Genomic DNA, 22,909 nt, shown 5'->3' with positions numbered 1-22,909 from the left:
CAGAACCGCGCTGCTAACTACAGACTTGTCTCTAATCTTCCCTTTATCTCCATACTCCAGGTTGGTTAACTCTCACCTAATCCGCTATCTCTCAGATCACGCTCTTCTTGACCATTTACTGTCATGCCATAAGCGGCGTTAAAGGGGCAGGACGGCGTACTGGGACCCGCACCTGTCCCTACCACTTTAATGGGACCCTGGATTTCCCTTATCTCGGGAGTACCTATGATGGTTAGGAGGCCCGAGCTGCCAGCGTTTCCCTGTCTCCTGTGCAGGCCCTATCAGTGGCCCCCTCTCCCCCAAAGGAGGTGGACTGCACCAGTGTAATACTACAACAAATAACAGGGTATGCAGACAAGGTAACTAAAAGTCTCAAACTCACCAAATGCTCACACAACCACAGATGAAACACAGAGAAGGGAAGAGAAGGAATAAACTAGGAAGGAAAACAGGTTAAACATGCAACCAAAACAGCAGACACCAATCTCTGTAAATAAACCTCCAACACCAACACTACGCTCCTTCAACCTCCAAGCCAGGCAGTAGAACTGATCACTGACAATAGCTGAAGTCAGGACTGGGTCTATATAGAGGATCAGATTACAAAATCCACGTCAGCTGAGAGAGAGACAGCTCTCAGCAACTCAGCAATAAGGTTAACTCTTGCACTGCTGGCACAAAGCAGCCAGGTCAGAATACAGTTGAAGAGCTTCTGTTCACTGTGTGTGAAGGAGGCCCAGAGCGGTGCGGTTCTCTGAAAACTCTCCCTCTAACCAAACATTCTCCTCTCCAACCTGAATGCAGCAACCAGGGTCGTATTTCTGTCCAGCCGTTTCACTGAAACTTCCACCTTGTGCCAATCATTGCACTGGTTGCGCATTCATCACAGAATACAATAAAAATGTATCTCTCTGACCCACAAAGCTCTCCACATTTCTGTACCACCCTAGATATACTCCCACATTGGTAACTGCACTTAGGCAGATACTGACTGATGATGACCAGATCATGCAGCTTTATGTGATAACCCTTATTTATTATATTGATAACTGGACCATACAAAACAAGGAAGTTCTACATTTTGTGTCTCCCATATTCCCTTACAGATTGTAAGATTGTGAGCTGGGCCCTAACTCCTTTAACTGTTAAACAATGTGTGACTTTGTATTGATTTTATTGTCCGTACATGTCCCCGCTTTATTATAAAATGCTATGGAGTACGTTGGCACTATAGAAATAAAATTATTATTATTATTCAGACAAAGAGATATTTAAACTTTATGTATTTGTGAATAAAAGGGTAAAATATGAAATGCTTATAATTGTGTTTCAGTAATCACAAAAACATTTCCAAAAATATCTAAAACCACCAAAGCAGTAAACTTTGTGAAAACCAAAATTTGTGTCGGTGTCAAAATTTTTGGTCACATCTGTATATTTTTTATATGAAAAAAAGATTCTCTTGTCAAATGATGGATCCATTATAGAGTATTGATATGCTTGCCATATACTTTGGGAAGTATTTTTATCAGTGGACATACTGTAGCAATACAATAGCAGATTGGAGTATATGTGTGTGTGTATGTGTGTGTGTGCGTGCGTGCGTGCGTGCGTGCGTGTGAAAAATTCATATGATAATGTTGCCTGTGTCAATTTTAAACCAAATCCTTTAAAAGGCCAAGATAATAATTTAAACATAAATTTCAACCTGTGAACACCTAGTTTGAGTAGTATGGCTTCAACAGAGTAACTTCTTTTCTGCAATCTTAAGTCACTTTATACCATTACATTAGATTTTTACCTCACCAAGCTTGACTATACCTGATCTGCGGTATCACTGCTAGGTACATGAAACTCAACTCTAATAGTAGTTGACCAGACACTACAGATCCTTCATTAATATTTAAAAGATCTGCAAGAGCTTGTCAATGGAACCTGGCTGACACTCAATACCAACAAAACATGAGCACATGTGGCCAGAGGATAGAGGTCAGACATGAACAAAAATAAACAGCTTGTGGACAACCTTGCTTTATTACACTAGAGTAGAGATGAGCGGTGTTCGAGTTGAACTGTTTACCTATCTCAAATTCGAGCTGTTTTGGGCGGTGTTCGAGTCATTCGACGAACCCAAACAGGCTGTTCAAGTTTCTGTTCGACAACTGTTCGTTCAGCAAAAGCCTCGCTTGATTTGCACATAAACAGTTTTAATCATTGTTAATAGACTGTTTCAGTGTATAGTGGACGGGGGATAGATCTGTGCTGAAATAACGCCAATCTCCATTTTTTTTTTCTTTCCCGCATTTACAGTGGGGCGGTGCAGTCTCTCAGCCTATCAGCAGTGCGCACACCCACAGCAATGTGCATGTGATGCACACAAGCAAGGGCATGTGTCATTGGCTGTGTATGTCACATGTCCTTGCCCTATAAGAACCAGCCATTTGCCCCGTCAGCACCATTTCCTCACTGCTGCAGCTTAGTATTAGACGACACCGCTGCTGCTGTGGTCGCTATACAGACAAAGAGTGTTTTTTTGGAGTGAATTGTCAGAGAGATAGGTTTAGGGAGTTGGGAGGAGTCGGGACTAGTTGTAATATCAGCCCTTTTCAGGGTAGTTTACAGCAGTTCATAGCACTGTTTGCCAGGCAGGTCTGTGCCAGTGCTGTGCAAGTGTTTGTCACAGCATTTGGTGTAATCTAGCTCAGCCAATCGTTTTGGGCTAGTAGCATTGTCTGATAGTCATCTGAGTAGCCCGCCTGTGAAACTAACTACACCGCCTGTGTATCTCAATTTTCACTGCATCTAATCCAGTTGATAGTTTAGGGCCTAGGAGCAGTGTCTGCACATCAGCAGACTAGCCTGCCTGTGAAACAAACTATCGCCTGTGTATCTCAATTTTCACTGCATCTAATCCAGTTGATAGTTTAGGGCCTAGTAGCAATGTCTGCACGTCAGCAGAGTAGCCCGCATGTGAAACAAACTATCGCCTATGTATCTCAATTTTCACTGCATCAAATCCAGTTGATAGTTTAGGGCCTAGGAGCAGTGTCTGCACATCAGCAGAGTAGCCTGCCTGTGAAACAAACTATACCGCCTGTGTATCTCAATTTTCACTGGACCTAATCAAGTTGATAGTTTAGGGCCTAGGAGCAGTGTCTGCACATCAGCAGAGTAGCCTGCCTGTGAAACAAACTATACCGCCTGTGTATCTCAATTTTCACTGCATCTAATCCAGTTGATAGTTTAGGGCCTAGGAGCAGTGTCTGCACGTCAGCAGAGTAGCCTGCCTGTGAAACAAACTATACCGCCTGTGTATCTCAATTTTCACTGCATCTAATCCAGTTGATAGTTTAGGGCGTGGGAGCAGTGTCTGCACGTCAGCAGAGTAGCCAACAACTACAGATACAGAGTTGCCAATTAGTTAAGCACTAAAATGAGTGGCAAAAGGCCTGCTGCTGGTGGAAAGGGGAATAGGCGTGTTGGAAAGGGAAAAAAAGGTTGTGTCTGTGGGGTAGGTGGTCAAGCAACAGTAACATCTGCAGAAGAAAGACCATCTTCCAGCCAAAGTGCTACCTCTTTTCATGGATAATCTGATATGATCCCTTTCTTACGACCATCGCTACAAGCATCGCCAAAAATTGCAGATGAGGCACAAAAACAGCAGGTGCTTGAACGGATATCAAGTGCTCGTTCAAGTGGACTCTCCTCCATGTCAACTTCAACATCACAACTACTCCAGTCTTCCGAGTAGTCACCCCAATCGCACTTGCTTCCTCACAGCTCCCAAGTCTTCAGCTGCCCGTCTGAGCATGGGGTAACACACATGGTTGAGTCTGTAGAGCTGTTTACGCATACTATAGCCTGGGAATCAGAGATCTGCTCCAGAGCTTCTGTGAATCCAGACGAGGAAATGATCTGTACTGATGCCCAGAATCTTTGTGAGTTGGATCCAGGCCCAGATGAAGAAGGTTCTGAGCATAATGTAGACCCTCGTTCCCAAACTGTAACTCCTGTTGGTGGGGACAATGAGGAAGATGATGATGAGACTGAGATACCTGATTGGAATGAAAACTTGACTTTTCGGTTGGGGCATTAAGAGGTTGGCTCTGAGGACAACGGCTGTGAGAACACACAGGATGATGATGACGAGTTTGTAGACCCCACTTACTGTTAACCCCCAGTCCATGAGGTCAGCAGAGGAGGTGGAGGAGGATGCTAGTGACGAGTCTGATGATGAGGTAACAATGCGCCTTCCTGGACAGAGACAGAGTACTGGAAGCATGTCAACAACTGCGTCCTCAACCCCAACTGTGCCTCAGACCAGAAGTCATGGTGGCTCTTCAGGTCGTACGGGCTCTAAGACTTGCATAGCCTGGGCATTTTTTGACATCACAAAGAATGACCCAAGTCATGTTGTCTGTAAGATTTGTCAACAAAATCTCAGTAGAGGCCAAAAAATCACTAGCTTGAGTACTTCATGCATGAACCGTCACATGGATATGAGGCATAAGTTGTAGTGGGAAGCTCACTGTGCTACAATGCGGCCTAGTGGGCCGGGTCAACCACTGTCTGCCCCATCAAGTGCATCCACATCCTCTTCATCCTCTGTGACTGTGGGGACTGCAGTCGCACATGGTTTTGGATGCAGACATTCCACCTCTTTACCCGCAACAGCAAGTGTGATTGGCAGGTCGTCATTGGCAGGTCGTCAGGACATTTGCACGTGGAAACACCTGCTGGTGTTGAGCGCTCTCCGACATTGACACCACATTTTGATCAAGGCAACATAACATCTCCGCCTGCACCTTCCTCACAGACCAGCAGTTTGCCGGGGACACCCTACTCAACTCCGTCTAAGCATGGCAGCCAGCCCTCAGTCCCTCAGATGTGGACAAGTAAAAGATCATTTCCTCCTAACCATGACAAATCCAAGAGGTTGAATTTCTCCATCTGCAAGCTGTTGGCTACAGAAATGCTGCCTTTCCGCCTGGTGGACACAGAGGATTTTTGAGACCTTATGTCCGTCGCAGTGCCCCAGTACCTGATGCCCAGTTGCCACTACTTCTCAAAGAACGCTGTGCCTGCGCTACACCAGCATGTCGCACACAACACCACCGCTTCCTTGAGAAACTCTGTGTGTGACAGGGTGCATTTCACCACAGACACTTGGACGAGTAGACATGGACAGGGGCGTTACATGTTGGTGACTGGGCACTGGGTAACTACGGCGACATCAGGAGAAGGGGCTGCTGTCTGAGTCTTGCCATCCCCACGAGTTGCTTGTCAGTCCTCTGTATCTAGAAGTTCCTCCACTGCTTCTGCCTCCTCATCCTCCTCTCGGTCCTCCACCTGTACCCAAAGACTGTCTGGTAATGCCACCCGCGTTGTAACTGCACAGAAGGAATCCTGCATGCCTCCTCACTATGCTGTCACCAGGGCTCAACGGCATCAGGCAGTGTTTACATTGAAATGTCTGGGAAATGTGAGTCACACAGCTGAGGAGTTGTGGTAAGCTCTGGAGACCGAGTTCCATCGAAGGTTGTCTCCACTCAACATGCAGCCAGGGAAGGCTGTGTGCGACAATGCGGCAAACCTGGGTGCAGCCCTTCGCCGGGGCAATGTCACACACGTGCCTTGTATGGCTCACGTTTTGAATCTGGTTGTCCAGCAATTTTTATCCCACTATCCCGGACTAGATGGGCTTCTGCAGAGGGCACGGTCGCTGTGTGCTCACTTCCGCCGTTCGCATCCCGCAGCTTGACGACTTTCATCTCTACAGAAGTCGTTGGGCCTGTCAGTTCACCGGCTGAAATGCGATGTGCCCACATGGTGGAATTCAACTCTGCACATGTTGCAGTGACTGTGGCAGCACCGACGAGCCCTGGTGCAATACGTTATGACGTATAGCCTGGGCCAACGAGATCAAGAGGTGGGGCAAATCACGCTGAAGTAGTCGTCTCAGATCAGGGACCTATGCACCCTTCTGCACATATTTGAAATAGCAACAAAGATGTTTAGTGCTGACGATGTCATTATCAGCATGACCATTCCAGTGATTTACATGCTGGAGCACACCTTACACAGTGTTCGGAGTCAGGTGGTGGAACAAGAGGAGGAGGAGGAGGAACAGGAGGAGTCGTATGCGGAAGGGATCATATCTCCAAGGTCTAGAAGGTTCGCAGCACCAAGGCGGCTGGCATTGGAGGCTGGGGGAGAGGGATTACCGAGGGCGCATGGTAGCAGCCAAACTTTTGAGGAAGGTGCAGGAGGTGAGGAAGAAGTGGAGGACGAACTGGCACTAGGCATGGAAGACTCATCAGATGAGGGAGACCTTGATCAAATTTCTGTTGTGCGAGGTTGGGGGGAGAGGGCAGACGAAGGAAGCATGATTCTCACCTCGCCACCACCAAGACAACAAGGACTTGGTCCTCCTGGATGCGCAAGACACATGAGTGCCTTCTTGCTGCACTACCTGCAACATGACCCTCGGATTGTCAGAATCCGAAGTAATGCCGACTACTGGGTTACCACACTCTTAGATCCCTGGTACAAAAGCAAATTTGGTGAAATAATTCCTGCCATAGAAAGGGATTGACGCATGCAGGAGTATCAGCAGAGCCAGAGACTATTACAGAATCTAACATCTGCTTTTCCACAAAACACCAGTGGTACACGAAGTGAATCTCTGAGTTCTAACTTGCCAACTGTGGGACTATTGAGTCATCCCTCAAACCGTAACAGTAACATCGTATCTGGTGGTAACAGCAATTTTTTCCAATTGTTTCAAGATTTTTTTAGACCATCCTTTGCAAGGCCACAGGAGACAAGAAGTCTGACGCACAGCCAACACCTAGAGAGGATGGTACAAGAGTATCTCCAAGTTAACACCAATGCCATAACTATGGAACTGGACCCTTGCTCATTTTGGGCTTCCAATCTTGAAAAATGGCCTGAGCTCGCAACTCACGCCTTGGAGATCTTGTCGTGCCCCGCAGCCAGCGTTCTCACTGAACGTGTGTTCAGCGCTGCTTGTGGTGTGCTGACAGATAAGCGCACGCGGCTGTCCAGTGACAATGTAGACAGACTAACGTTCATCAAGATGAACAAATCCTAGATCCGCATGGACTTTTCTACCCCTGTGTCATCTTGGGGAGACTAAAAGGTTGATGATGTTAGGAGTCGAGTTCCCGCCGCTGCACAGGGGGAATCTCGAGCCATGTCTGCTGCGGTTCCCCATTCTGCATCGGCCGCAGTGGAGCCTGCTCAGCGGAGACGTCGGTCCCAGCATCTCACTGAATTTGATGCTGTGCAAAGGGTTACTGCTGCCTCACCAGGCTTTACTACTGTACCCTGCAGTGGTCTTCTTGGAAGGTCCTGTAGGTGCTACAGCTATATAAGGTTTTCATGACCACACGGCCATGCGCTAATATCAAATATGTACGAGCTCAGCGCCAGTGTGGTCGTGTGTGTTGTCAGGGACCCCGCTGAAATAAGCCCCTAGAATGCTGGCACCTCCGGCGAGGAGTTTATGTTTGAATTCAAGGCTGGCTAATAGCCATTAGAATTCCGGTTCCACCGGAGAGAAGCTGCTTGATGGTTGGATTGCATGACCACTGTCTGTGCTACACAGTAGCTGTGTCCCCTGTGAGCTAAACAGGGCCCAGCGTCCTCTTTACTACGGGCTCTGTGAAGTAACAGAGTTCATTTGTACTCATTTGCTTTGCCGCCTTGCTTAACAGCAGGATCTTTCCTGCACGGTGGATCCCGGGTTGCGAACGCACCAATCACATCTAATAAATATATTCAGTGCGTTCTGCCAAGTCTAACAGTATACTAGCGCCAGGATCTGGCTAAGTAATGGCAGATGAACAGCGATTGCAGGGGTACATCCAGCTGCTGGAGGGCCGGTTGGCGTCTATTGAGCGTGCAATCTCGGCGGTGGATGTTACCGCAATAGCTGTTCATGGTTGCAAGCGTGGCTGCAGCAGCATTACCCACTGCCACCTCTGTTCCGACCCTATCTCACCTCCCTTTGCCTGAGAAATACTCTGGGGACAGTAAGTCCTGTAGGGGTTTCATGAGCCAGTGTGGTATACACCTCGAGTTCCTGGCTGCACGTTTTCCCACAGAGCAGGCAAAGGTGGGATTCCTAATCTCTCTCCTGTCGGACAGAGCTTTGGAGTGGGCTACGCCACTGTGGGAGCGCAACGATCATGTGGTGCGGAGTGTTCCACGGTTTCTGGACACTCTGAAACAGGTCTTTGTGGGACCTCAAGTCAGAAAAAAACAAAAAACATGAATAATTTGGAACCCTAGAGCAATAGAAGACCAAACCAGAAAAAACAAGGATCCCTAAAAAATAACTTTTAATCACACTAGTTAAAAAGACTTTATTTATCACATATAGTAAAAAAGTACAAAATGTACCTAAAGAACCCTCAAGTCACCCATGATGCAGCGCTCCAACTGCTGACTTTGACGCAGGGTTCAACCATGGTCAGCCATTTTGCCGTCCATTTCCGGACATTAGCGTCTGAGTTGGAGTGGCCAGATAAAACCCTCATTTCTGTATTTTGGAGGGGGCTGGCTGACCATGTAAAGGACGCTTTGGCCACTAGGGAGATTCCCGCCACAATGGAGGTGCTCATAGCTCTATCAACTCGCATAGACCTTCGTTTTCACGAGCGAAGGTTGGAGCGAGCCCAGTGTAGGTAGAGGTTTCAGCTGGCTCCTACCTTCGCCAGACCTTTGGAATCTCCAGTCCAGGCGTCCGAGTCACATGAGGCCATAGAGGTGACACGAGCGGGGTCCAAGTCCCAGTCCGCTCGTGCACTTAAGGTCTGTCATGTTTGCCGGCAGTCAGGACATCTTGCCTCCAAGTGTCCTCAGCAGTCGGGGAAACGTCAGCATCTAGTGGCAATAGGAGAAGGTACACTAGACATGGCGACGTTTGCCTCTAAGTTGTCCTTCAAGGGGACAATTACCATAGGCCCATCCACTCTTATGGTAGAGCTATGCGTGGACTCTGGGGCAGAGGGTAATTTTATGTCATTCGCTTTCGCCCAGCGTCACGCAATACCCCTGGTGATGCTCGCCAAACCAGTAATCATTCGAATGGTAAATGGGTCGACACTACCCTCACAGATTACCCACCAAACCATTCCTTTCACTCTTTCTGTGTCTCCAACACATCAGGAGATTATCTCTCTATTACTCATTCCTGAGGGAATTGATGAGGTCCTGTTGGGGATACCATGGCTACGCTATCATTCTCCTCATGTAGAGTGGTCCTCAGGGAGAATTTTGGGATGTAGTAAATCCTGTGAGGGTAGATGTCAGAGGGAGTGCGTTCAGGTTGCACCACAACAGAGGTACCCACAGATCTTTCCTCTCTCCCCAAGCACTATTGGCCCTATGTGGACGTGTTCTCCAAAAGGGCTGCGGAGACCCTTCCGCCTCACCACCCCTATGACTGTCCTATTGACCTCTTGCCTGCTGCTGAGCCTCCCCGGGGTCGAGTCTATCCGTTATCTCTCCTGGAGACGGAGGCAAGGTCTCAGTACATCCAAGAGAATCTGGCAAGAGGTTTCATTAAGAAGTCAGTGTCACCTGCAGGGGCTGGGTTCTTCTTGTTGCAGAAGAAGAGTGGAGACTTACGTCCATGCATAGACTGCAGGGGTCTTAACGCCATCACCACTAAGAACAAGTACCCACTACCCCTGATATCTGAGCTTTTTGATAGGCTACGGGGAGCAAGGGTATTTACTAAACTAGATCTGCGGGGTGCTTACAACCTGATTTGCATCCGTGAGGGGGACGAGTGGAAGACGGCTTTTAACACCAGGGATGGGCACTATGAGTATCTGGTGATGCCCTTCGGGCTCTGTAATGCCCCAGCCGTTTTCCAAGACTTTGTGAACGACATCTTCCGGGATATGCTCACCACCTCGGTCGTAGTCTATCTGGATGATATTCTCATCTACTCTCCAGATATTGACTCCCATCGGAGAGATGTTCGCAAAGTCTTTGACCTCTTACGGGCAAACTCCCTCTACGCCAAGTTGGAGAAGTGTGTGTTTGAGCAGGAGTCCTTGCCTTTCCTTGGTTATACCATCTCTGCCCAGGGTTTGGCTATGGATCCTGCCAAGCTACAGACTGTGATGGACTGGCAGGAACCCCATTCAGTTAAAGCGGTGCAGCACTTTATGGGGTTCATTAATTACTATCGTCAGTTCATCCCACACTTCTCAACTTTGGTAGCTCCCTTGGTTGCCCTCACCAAGAAGGGAGCAAATCCCAAGTTGTGGTCGGAGGATGTCTCCAAGGCTTTCCTCTCAGTTAAGTCAAACTTCGCTAGCGCTCCCATTCTCCATCGCCCCAATGAAGATAAACCATTTATCTTGGAGGTGGATGCCTCGTCCGTTGGTGCTGGAGCAGTACTTTTCCAAAAGGATGCTCAAGGCCGGAAGCATCCTTGCTTCTTTTTCTCCAAGACCTTCACACCGGCAGAGAGGAATTATTCCATCGGGGACAGGGAGTTGCTAGCCATGAAGTTGGCTTTCTCAGAGTGGAGACACCTCTTGGAGGGAGCTCGCTTTCCCTTCCAGGTCTTCACTGACCACAAGAACTTGGTATATCTACAGACGGCCCAGCGGCTGAATTCTCGCCAGGCTAGATGGTCCCTGTTCTTCTCCCGGTTTCATTTTACTCTTCATTTTCTCTCCTGGGAGAAGAACGTTCGCGCCGACGCTCTCTCTGCGCTCCGTAGTGTCATCTGAGGAGGAGGAGCCTCGGCTTATTGTCCCTTCTGAGAGCCTGAGAACTGTAGCTCCGGTTTCTCTAGAGTCTGTGCCCCCGGGCAAGACTTTCGTGTCAGCGAATCTGTGACCGGAGGTTCTCGCTTGGGCTCACTAGTCCAGAGTGAGTGGGCATTTTGGGACCAAAAGGACATCTGAGCTTTTGGCGAGAACATACTGGTGGCCGCATATGATGTCGGGGACTATATTCGGGCGTGCGTTTCCTGCGCCCAGAATCGGTCTCCTCGGCAACGGCCTGCTGGGTTGCTTTACCCCCTACCGGTGGCAGACAGGCCCTGGGAAATGGTTGGGATGGACTTCGTGGTGGGCTTACCCAAGTCTTGTAGCTGCACCGTTATCTGGGTTGTCACCGATCATTTCTCTAAAATGGTGCACTTGGTGCCACTTTCATGGTTACCTTCTGCACGGGCCTTGGCGGCATTGTTCATAAAGCACATTTTCCGTTTACATGGAATGCCCGATAAAATTGTCAGCGACCGGGGTCCCCAGTTCGTGTCTCGGTTTTGGAGAGAGCTATGCCGTTTACTCAGCATAGAGTTGAATCTCTCCTCTGCATACCATCCCGAGACGAATGGGTTGGTAGAGAGGACCAACCAGACTCTGGTGACATACTTGCAGCATTTTGTCTCTGCTAGGCAGGATGACTGGGCATCTTTGCTACCTTGGGCGGAATTTGCTTTGAACAATGCCGTAGCCGATTCTACTGGGCAGACTCCTTTTCTCCTTAATTACGGCCAGCATCCGCGTGTCCCTGTGCCCATGCCTGTGTCATCCACCGATTCTAGGGTGGCAGACTGGGCGGTGGAGGCACGTGACATTTGGGACCGCACACAGGATGCCATCCGGGCCTCCAAGGAGAGAATGAGGGTTTCTGCTGATACACACCGGCGCCCCGCTCCGACCTTTGCTCCTGGCGACTTAGTGTGGCTCTCCGCCCGTAACATCAGGCTGCGAGTTGAGTCCACTAAGTTTGCGCCTCGCTACATTGGCCCGTTCAAGGTTCTGGAACAGGTCAATTCTGTAGTCTACCATTTGGCTATTCCTCCACGCCTTGGTATCACCGACACTTTTCACGTTTCCCTCTTAAAGCCCGTTCATTTGTCCCGTTTTTCTGAGTCATCTGCCGGGACATCGGGTTCATCCACGGATGAGTTTGAGGTGAATGCTATTGTGGGGTGCAAGGTGGTACGTGGCAAGAAATTTTATCTGGTGGACTGGAAGGGTCACGGTCCAGAAGATAGAACCTGGGAGCCTGTGGAGCACTTTCGGGCTCATTGCAGCTTTTGAGCGTAGCGAGGCTCAAGGAGGGGGGGCCCTAAGAGGGGGGGTAATGTTAGGAGTCGAGTTCCCGCCACTGCACAGGGGGAATCTTGAGCCATGTCTGTTGCGGTTCCCCATTCTGCATCGGCCGCAGTGGAGCCTGCTCAGCGGAGACGTCGGTCCCAGGGTCTCACTGAATCTGATACTGTGCAAAGGGTTACTGCTGCCTCTCCAGACTCTACTATTGTACCCTGCACTGGTCTGCGGCGAGCAGGATTTTCTGAGACTAAGTCCTGCTTTGCACACACTGAGCGTGCCCAGGGTAAGATCTCTGTGGAGATCAAGGGTCACATGCTCAGGTACTGCAGCAACTTCCATTGGTCCTCCAGGAAGGTCCTGTACCTGATCAAGTTCTGTGGCAGTCTTCCATTGGTCCTTCTTGGAAGGTCCTGTAGGTGCTACAGCTATATAAGGTTTTCATGACCGCATGGCCATGCGCTAGTATCAAATATGTACGAGCTCAGCGCCAGTGTGGTCGTGTGTGTGGTCAGGGACCCCGCTGAAATAAGCCCCTAGAATGCTGGCACCTGCGGCGAGGAGTTTATGTTTGAATTCAGGGCTGGCTAATAGCCATTAGAATTCCGGTTCCACCGGGGAGAAGCTGCTTGATGGTTGGACTGCATGACCACTGTCTGTGCTACACAGTAGCTGTGTCCCCTGTGAGCTAAACAGGGCACAGCGTCCTCTTTACTACGGGCTCTGTGAAGTAACAGAGTTCATTTGTACTAATTTGCTTCGCCGCCTTGCTTAGCAGCAGGTTCTTTCCTGCACGGTGGATCCCGGGTTGCGAACGCACCAATCACATCTAATAAATATATTTGGTGCGTTCCGCCAACCCTAACAGATGATTTTTGAAAATCACCTCACCAACTGTTTTAAAAAACTCTGGCAAAATTGATGCCACTTAATTGGTGTCTGTGGCCGATTTTTTAGAAAAAATGGAGACTCTTTATTTAGTCCCCTTGCTGAGTTTTACATGACGTTGCCATCATCAATTCCAGGTGGGTGGGGTCGTCTGCAGAGTTGTTTACTCATACTATGGCCTGGGATTCAGAGGTCTGCTCCAAAGCTTCAGTGTCTGCGTGTCAGCAGAGTAGCCCAGCCACCCACCGCCTGTTTACCTAAGTACTATTTTTAACGGCATCTGGCCCAGGAAATCCTTTTGGGCCTAGTAGAATTTGGTGCAACTCAGCAGCGTACCCCACCCATGAAGCAAGCTACACCTCCTGTTTACCTAACTACTATTTCGTAACGGCATCTAGCCCAGGAAATCCTTTTGGGCCTAGTAGAATTTGGTGCAACTCAGCAGCGTACCCCACCCATGAAGCAAGCTACACCGCCTGTTTACCTAACTACTATTTTGTAACGGCATCTAGCCCAGGAAATCCTTTTGGGCCTTGTAGAATTTGGTGCAACTCAGCAGCGTACCCCACCCATGAAGCAAGCTACACCGCCTGTTTATCTAACTACTATTTTGTAACGGCATCTGGCCCAGGAAATCTTTTTGGGCCTAGTAGCAATTTCTGCTACTCAGCAGAGTACCCCACCCATGAAGCAAGCTACACCGCCTTCTTTCTTTCTCAATCTAACCCCTCGGCTCTGGGGTGTCCACTCTCCCTCCAGCTCTCTCCTTCTCACAGGTGGACTTTCGCATGTTTCACACTGTGGCGAATCTTGTGGGCCCAGGCATAAGAAGTCGTCGAGGTAATGGATAATATGTGCCGCCTTACAAACGTCCATGACGACACATTCGAGGAAGCAACTAAACGCCTCAAATAGTGAGCAGGATATGGAGCACCCCATGGGCAAACAGCGATCTATGTAGTATGCTCCTTCACAGAAGCAGCCCAAAGGGAGGACACTATTCGGAGGCACAGGTAGTAACCGGAACGCCCCCTCAATGTCTGTTTTGGCCATTAGGGTGCCCCTTGCCAACTTCTTGACCCGCCTGATTGCCTCGTCAAAGGATGTACAGTACATAGTACTGTACTTGGTTTCGCATCGATGTTGTCGTTTACTAACCTGCCCCTTGGATATGACAAATGGTGGATTAGTCTGAATGTATTGGGTTCATTTTTTGGCAAAACTCCCAATGGGGGTACCACTACGTCTTCTAAGGAAAGTGTTCTGAATGGACCTGCCGCCATTCTACCTAAAGATATTTCTTTTTTTATTTTTTTTGTCAAGACGTCTGGGTGTTGGTATAGTGAGTTTAGATTTTTACTCCAGCCTTTCTTGATTTTAGAAGGGCATGACATGCCTATATCTGTGCCTCCTCCTCCTTTTACTCCTCCACCTCTTTTCTTTTCGCATAACTATATGTAGTTGTGACTTTTCCATGTTTGTTATGTCTTCTGAGCAGTTTGTCAGCTTTTGGACACCTTTTAAGGTGTTTTCTATGTGTTTTCCAACGCTTCTTATGACAATAAGTTGAGGCTTCTTCCCCTTTTTTGGGCTACCATTCCAGACATGCGTAACATACATTGCATGGTGCTTGCTTGGACCTCTGTGATCTCATTATTATGAAGCATACGAGCCACCTCCGCTGTGTTTGTCATGCCTGAACTGATATCCCTTATGATAAGCCAACTTGTTGACTCCAATATTTTGCTTGGATTTTGAACAGATAGACAGACTTCATTTTATATTCTTTCAACTGTCATGGCACTCAGATGATGCAGTTTGACCATTTTCTTGGCCGAGAAACCACAATTGATGAGCCGGATGACGCGGTTTCCCTTTTCTTGTGAAATCTTCTTCATGGCTGCTCCTTAATTCGAACCAGTGTCCTCTCGGTTGGGAATTAACCTAATAATACACTGAGCTATTAGGGATTGTGAGAACAGGTTGTAATTTGTAGTATATAAGAAGAAAAAGATTTTCCCACCACCAGGAGCAAAACCGTAACAATGCAGTGACATGGCAAGAATCTGTATAATTAATAATATGCAAATTAGTTGCAAGTCAAATTTATGCATGAGATAGCCAAGATGATTGTCTATAAAATGATGGTAGTCTCTATTTTGAAGTTGTAGTGGAGCCTGAAAGTGAAAGGTTCAAAACATTGTTACGTGTATTGACACAATTCAGGGTCTCTACAGTCAGTGAGAGAATTAAAATGAGAATCTGTTCTACAATCAATAAGGGGATAAAAATGAGAATCTGTGTGAGCAGAACGGATAATGAAAATATGTTCTGCTCACATAGTAGCAGAGCTTAGTGCAAGAATCAGAATATACATTTCAGGAGAAAAAGTTCATATGAGGACCATATCCTTGTTGGCTTGAAATACACAGTTCTCATATGATCCTTTCATATAGAGGTAAGAATAAAGCCATACAGTATAAAGAGTCATACACCAACAGCACATTTTTATCCCTGTGCAATTTGTTAACTAATAGCAATGGATTAGTTAACTGTCTATAAAAGCTATATATTATATATTCTAAAGCTTAACATCAATATAAAAAAATAATTAGGTTTATTTATGTAAAACTGGAAGTATTTTTTAAAGAAGCACTAAATGTAAAGTAGCAGCTGATAAAAGTATAGCTTATGGCTTGTAGCAATATACAGGAAAGAAGCTAGGGAATGTCTAAAGCCTAAAATTCCCGCTACACGTTGCTACTTTTCGGTCTATACCTGCCCTCAAAATTTTATCATAATTACTTCACTAGGGATCTGCAGACAATAGGGCATTTAATTAGGAGAGATTACTGCAGTCTACAGCACAGATCCATTAATTAGGCAGTACTCCAGGGAACTGTACACTAGCACCTTTGAGGATGATCACATATCCTAGCATGAATAATAATGCTGCATACTGATGTAAGCCTCCATGGATAAACTGTAGAAGGCAAGTAAAGCCTATGTAAATAGAAATTACGATCAGAACAAATATAGTGCAGATGTTATTAAAGAAAATATGGAAGATTTTGGCTAGTATGTGTCAAGAACCAAATATCACCTCAATAGGACACAACCAGGACATACAAAAGTAGAAAAATCATTGCGAATGTTTGGCACAAAGGATGAATCAGAATCAAATGTTGTTATAGAAACTGTCATATTTGGCAAATCTGGAAAGTGGTGAAGCTAGTCAACAGTACAACACTTGATGACAAGTTTACACATGGTGCGCACAAGTCCGGGAGGCTATGCTGTGGGTGGACATCTGTGGCTGGAATACCAGAGGCACTTTTGGAACATCTTTGCCTGGTATAAACACTTAAATTAAGAGCTACTTTAAAGCAAATCTGTCACCGGAATTTTGTTTCTTAATCTGAGAGTAGCAGACCGCGGTTTGATTAGTTTGACTAGTGTGTAGTGATGAGCCAGTGTGCTAGTCACTCGAGATTTCCGAGCATGCTCGGCTGTTCTACGTGTATTTTTAGAGTATAAAGCATACCTATAATCCCAGGTGCCTTTTTCTGTAGAATAAACTTTTGTGTGTGTACATGATCAATAACAGAATTTCTGGCCAGTATATGCATTTTCACTAGTTTTTGCCTCTGTGGGCTCTATCTATAATTGTCAGTTTTCCTTGAGCAAGTGGGTGGATATCAACTGATATGATATCTCCTATACAGGAAAATTAGAGAAGATCCCACTCTATGTAGCACATGTTCTGAAGCTGCAGTGTCTCATTTCTCCTACTCCGGCACTGATTAGAAGCACTTCACCTTCTTATTAAATGATGTAAATTTCTTTTGGCAGTGCAGGGGTTAATCTGCTCTGTTGAGAGCTCTAGGAGCATTTAGCCTCTCAGCTGTTCACTGTTAACCACTCTCATCTCCTATATAAACTAGGCCCTGGCTAGCACTCATTGTCAGAGTAGCTTATGCTGCATGGCTAAAGGTTGTTGGTGTTTATTATAGGAGAAGGCTTCTTGTGGGTTTATCTGTGACTTTTGCTAGATTTTGAGTGTGTGATAATTCCTTTTCTTCTCCTACTTTGGTTTAACCCCAACCTCCACTTGCCAGTGCATTCCTCTGTTACATGTGTGAGTATGTTTGCATGTTTGGTATTTTTCGTTACCCATGTTCGTATTTCCTTGTTAGTCTGTTTGTTGTATTACAGTACACTACTACTTACCTCTTCCTTGGGTGGGGGAAGGTACATGGCCCCGGCATCTTCACCATCAGAAGTAATCTTGGGAATAGGCGATCCTGGGCGCCCCTAGCGTTAAGGACAGGGAAGGTTTCGGGGCACGCGGCAACATAGTCATGACAATCTGGGTAAGATAAAACACTTACTAGAAAGTAGCACAATCGTAGTAACTCTCACTCTGAAGCTCCTTTCATATCACTTCTTTCTTTATGGAATTCAATATACATCGGGTAACTCCACCTCATAGTGACCTGACAGTTTGTCTTGTTATGAGCAAGACAGATTTCAGCAACGTTTCTGAGTGAATGATAAATTCAGCAGATGAAGAAGGGGGTGGCGAAGGAGAAGCATAGTCACTGAATGTCCTGAATCTAATACACTTCTAGTTATGACAGTGGAAATGTAATATTACTTTTGGACACATCCTGGTCACATTAATTGTAATTTATATTATGAGCCAGTGTGTGTAATAATTTTTGCTATTCAATTATATAGAATTTTATATATCCATATTTCTATTTAGTTTGATTACAATCAAATAAGGACCTCTGTTTTTTACAGTCAGTTTCAGTATTTAACAGCTTGCCATTGCTGCCACTTCATTTTTTAATTTGGATGTCATGGAGAAGTTAAAAAAGGATTATTACTTGTGTTAATTTTTATCATTTTTGTGACTATATCAAAAGTCAATATGATGTTATTGTTGGCACATGATACTGAATTTTGCTACAAATGTATCCATATTTTTTAATCTGCCATTAATGAGAATTGATAAGTGTTAAATTATCAAATATTTTGATGACTGGATAGTTACATGAAATAAATCAAGCCTAAATATAGAGTTACAGAATACGAGGAGAAAAAAAGTAACATAATATATGCTATAAGCGCTTGCTAGCAAATTTCTGTATTTAATTGGTGTAATTTAAAAAGGAATGTACAAGTGCTTCTCACTAAATTAGAATATCATCAAAAAGTTAATTTATTTCAGTACTTCAATACAAAAAGTGAAACTCATATATTATATAGAGTCATTACAAACATAGTGATCTATTTCAAGTGTTTATTTCTGTTTATGTTGATGCTTATGGCTTACAGCCAATGAAAACCCAAAAGTCATTATCTCAGAAAATTAGAATCTTTAACAATACACACTTGGAAAGGCTTCCTAAGCATTTAAAAAGGTCCCTTAGTGTTAGATGTCGAGTTCCCACCACTGCACAGGGGAAATCTTAAACCATGTCCCCTATTCTCCTTCAGCCGCAGTGGAGCTTGCTCGGTGGAGACGTCGATCCCAGCGTCTGGCTCAAGCGGATACTGTGCGCTTAGTTACTGCTGCCTTTCCAGGCTCTGCCTTTGCAGCCAGCACTAATCAGCGAGTAGTAGTGTTTAGCATTCCGATACTGCAAGCGTTAGCCAGTGCGGCACCATGCGCAACTAGGGCGCTTTCCAGTCCATAGTTAGGGCGGTTACTGGGGTCCGCCAGAGCGGCGCTGCGCGCACCCAGTGCGCTAAATCTATTAACTTGACAGATTTCCAGAAGGCAGTCATTGACACAATCCACAAGGAGGGTATGCCACAAAAGCGCATAGCTAAAGAAGCTGGCTGCTCACATAGTGCTATATCCAAGCATATTGTCACGCTCACGTCCTGATTGGTGGGCATGAGCCAGGGGGTTGGTGGCCCCACTGTGCCATGAACCAAACTACCCTGGAAGGGACATGACTATGACAGCTGCCTTGGTCTTCTCTGGAGCCTCTGATGGTGAGGTCAGACTTGTGTGGCAGGCAGTTGCCAGGTGCTACTCCAGGGTGGTGTCTGGCTGTGGCTGCTGACCCACTTGGAAAACAGAAACACTAGGACAAGTGCGGGCATCAGGTAGGACTGGTAGAAGAGCAAGGCTGAAACTCAGACGAGTAGGCTGGTACGGCTGAGACACAGGGCTGGCAGAGACACAGGGCAGGCAGAGACGGCAGAGACACAGGGCTGGCAGGTACGGCAGAGACACAGGGCTGGCAGATATGGCAAAGACACAGGGCTGGCAGGTACGGCAAAGACACAGGGCTGGCAGGTACGGCAGAGACACAGGGCTGGCAGGTACTGCAGAGACACAGGGCTGGCAGGAATGGCAGAAACACAGGGCTGGCAGGAATGGCAGAGACACAGGGCTGGCAGGAACGGCAGAGGCACAGGCCTGGTTGGTGTGGTGTAAGAAGGGGCAGGTAGGGACCTGTTCACACAGGTAGTGCAGATATGGATATGAAGTGTGAAGGAACAGTAAGGAACAGGTTGGAACCTGTTCACACAAGAAGAGAACCGCAAGGCTGCAGATAGGAGTGGTAGAGCAGCAAGAGATAGAGCAGCAACAGAAGCTAAGCAGAGCGGAACCGCAAGGAATGCAGAGAGGAGCTGCAGCAAGAGATTTCTGCAGCAGCAGAAGCTAAGCAGAGCGGAACCGAAAGGAATGCGGAGAGGAGCTGCAGCAAGAGATATCTGCAGCAGGAGGAGAGCAGAGTAGAACGGAGCAGAACTGCAGGAGTGTGGAGCAGAGGTAAAGCTGCAAGAAAGTGGAGCACAGTCAAAGCCACAAGAGCCGTAAGAGTGCGGAGCATAAGCAAACAGAGAGGACACAAGGAAAGACACATCAGGGAAAGAAGCCACAGACAAGGAGACAGAGGTAGGACAAAGTTCAGACAAGGTAATGGAACAAGACAAAGTATAAGAACAAAGACACAGGGACCAAGATATTCTGCCTCCTGGAGGGCGGACAACAAGATCAAGGCAAGGCTAGAACAGAAACACTGAGACCAGGATATACAGTCTCCTGGAGGGCAGACAGACAAGATCAAGGCAAAGCTAGGAGTAGGACCTCCAGAGAAGGAGGAACATAGAGCAAGGCCTGGCAGCTCAGAAGCTAGACACTAACTGAGTTTAGACATTACACAGGCCCAGTCTACAGGGTGAAGCTGCCCTAAATAATGGAGGCCTCTTAGTAATTGGTCAGGAACACATTAGACAGGAGCGCCCTGATTCTATAAGAACCAGAGAGTTATGGCGCCACTCTCCTATGCACACAGCTAGGAAGCATGCAGAGAGCAGGCAGAAAGCAAGAGACAGAGCATGGAGCCGGCAGCAGACAGAGACCACAACATTACCAGTGGGTAAGATGGTGTGTGAGGGTTGGGAGGCCATGTTGTGATGCCAGCAGAGTTGTTACAGTACCCCCTTTATGGCCCCTCTTCTTCAAGCCCGCCAGAATAACTTGTAGAAGAAGGATAGGAGCACACATAGTCAGAGCCATCACAACATTCCTCGGGTAGGATGAGGTAGGTGTGACATTAGGGATCTCAGGTTGCCAAGTCTCTTTGAATCCAGCAAGATCGGTTTCCTTTAGAATGGTGGAAAGCAGAGATGAGCACACTTCTGTCTTGGGATCTTCACCCAATAGCCAGATGGAAGCTCGAGGCATACATACAGGAAGCATCTTCAGCCTGGTACCCTGAAAAAACTAGACCGCCTCTTCTGGATTAGAGGGTGAGTAAGTCTCTGTCTTGGTATTTTCACCAAATAGCCACTTGGAAGCAGAAGGCATACATTTAGGAAGCATCTTCAGCCTGGTACCCTGAAAAAACTGGACCACCTCTTCCTCTGGATAGGAGAAAAACAGAGATACAAGAGCCTCTGCTTCAACTTCTTCATCCACCTGCCACATGAAGTCTGAAGGCATCTTTACAGAAAGCATCTTCTGCCCATAGTTCAGAGAAAAACTTTTAAGTGACAGAGATGCTCCTGGGAACTGGTCACTGGTATTGTCAATGGAGGTGACACTGGAGGTCCTTTACTTTAGTAAGGTCAGCACACCATGACTCAATAGCCAGCTGATTAGGTGAAGAGGATGTCAACACTGTAGACTGACCTTGCAGTTTAGGAACAAGAAACCTCTGGAGACTTGATAGTTCCAAACGCAGAACCACGCTGGGTCTTCAGACCGGAACGGGCAGCAGAGCACCTGGCTCAGAACGACCAAAGGGCGGACTGGTCAACAAGTGGAAAACAAATTTCTTCAAATATAATGCTCCAGTTTGGAGCTGTAGTTGTCCCTTTGACACTGGACTGTTCATAAGAAGGGCTCGGCAATCACCAAACACCTTCATAGGATTCTGGAGCAGTGGAACAGGAACCACACTTAGACTCCATCTGGTTAGCAACTTGAATACATCTGCAGGGCCGAAGCTCCCACAAGGCACCGGATCAGACACAGACTTTAGCGGAAGGGAGTTATTCTCACCAAGGGCAGTCTCTCCTACTGGCCCAAGGTTTTGGAGCTTTAGATCCCCTGGACAGAGGCCATCCAGGTGTTCCTCACAACAGCAGCGACATTGTATGCACTTCTTATGGCTGATTTCAGGCTGCTGCTTTGCCAGCCCTCTCTCAACCTTTTTGGCTTCACTCGGGTAGCTGCTTTAACGAGTAGAGGAAATGGAGGGTCACAGACGGTCGTGGCTTGACGTGGAGGTTTCTTCATGGGTTTCACCCGTCTGGAACGCCTCTCAGATCTAGACAGGGAGGACTTTGCAGGAGCACCAGGACGAAGTATGTCAAAAACTCTCCGGAAGGCCACCAGGAAGACCCCAAGGTTCATGATGATCGGATACTCTGCTTCCCAGAGGGGACACATCCATATTAAAGCATCTCCTGCTAGGTAGGACATGATGTAACCCACCTTAATCAGGTCAGAGGGGAAACAAGCTGCATTCTGCAGGATGTAGCGCAAGCACTGTTCCAGGAAGCTTTGGCATTCTTCTGGATTCCCATAGAACCTAGGTGGGTCTGCTGGGTCGTGCTCCTGCTCTTCATAGGCCTGAAGTTGCTTGAAGAGAGCATTTGAGACTATGATTGGGTCAGAAGTCTGCACAATCTGAACCACCCTTGGTGGAACAAATTTTTCAGGTTGCTCATATGGGTAGAGAGAAAGTTCATCATGTTCTGCGAGCGGTAGGACATGAGATACAGCAGAGGCCATGGCCTGTGCAAACTGTCACGCTCACGCTCTGACTGGTGGGCATGAGCCAGGAGGTTTGTGGCCCCACTGTGCCACGAACCAAACTACCCTGGAAGGGGCGGGACTATGACAGCTGCCTTGGTCTTCTCTGGAGCCTCTGATGGTGAGGTCAGGCAGCTGCCAGGTGCTACTCCAGGGTGGTGTCTGGCTATGGCTGCTGATCCCACTTGGAGAACAGGAACACTAAGACAGGTGCGGGCATCAGGCAAGACTGGCAGAAGAGCATGGCTGCAACTCAGACGAGTAGGCTGGCATGACACAGGGCTGGCAGAGACACAGGGCAGGCAGAGACACAGGGCTGGCAGAGACACAGGGCAGGCAGGTACAGCAGAGACACAGGGCTGGCAGGTACGGCAGAGACACAGGGCTGGCAGGTACGGCAGAAATACAGGGCTGGCAGGTACAGCAGAGACACAGGGCTGGCAGATATGGCAGAGACACAGGGCTGGCAGGTACGGCAGAGACACAGGGCTGGCAGGTACTGCAGAGACACAGGGATGGCAGGTACGGCAGAGACACAATGCCGGCAGGTACGGCAGAGACACAGGGCTGGCAGGAACAGCAGAGACACAGGGCTGGCAGGAACGGCAGAGATACAGGG

Source organism: Ranitomeya imitator, chromosome 1 (assembly GCF_032444005.1).
Source record: "Ranitomeya imitator isolate aRanImi1 chromosome 1, aRanImi1.pri, whole genome shotgun sequence".
Lineage (NCBI taxonomy): Eukaryota > Metazoa > Chordata > Amphibia > Anura > Dendrobatidae > Ranitomeya > Ranitomeya imitator.
This window is presented reverse-complemented; position numbering follows the sequence as displayed.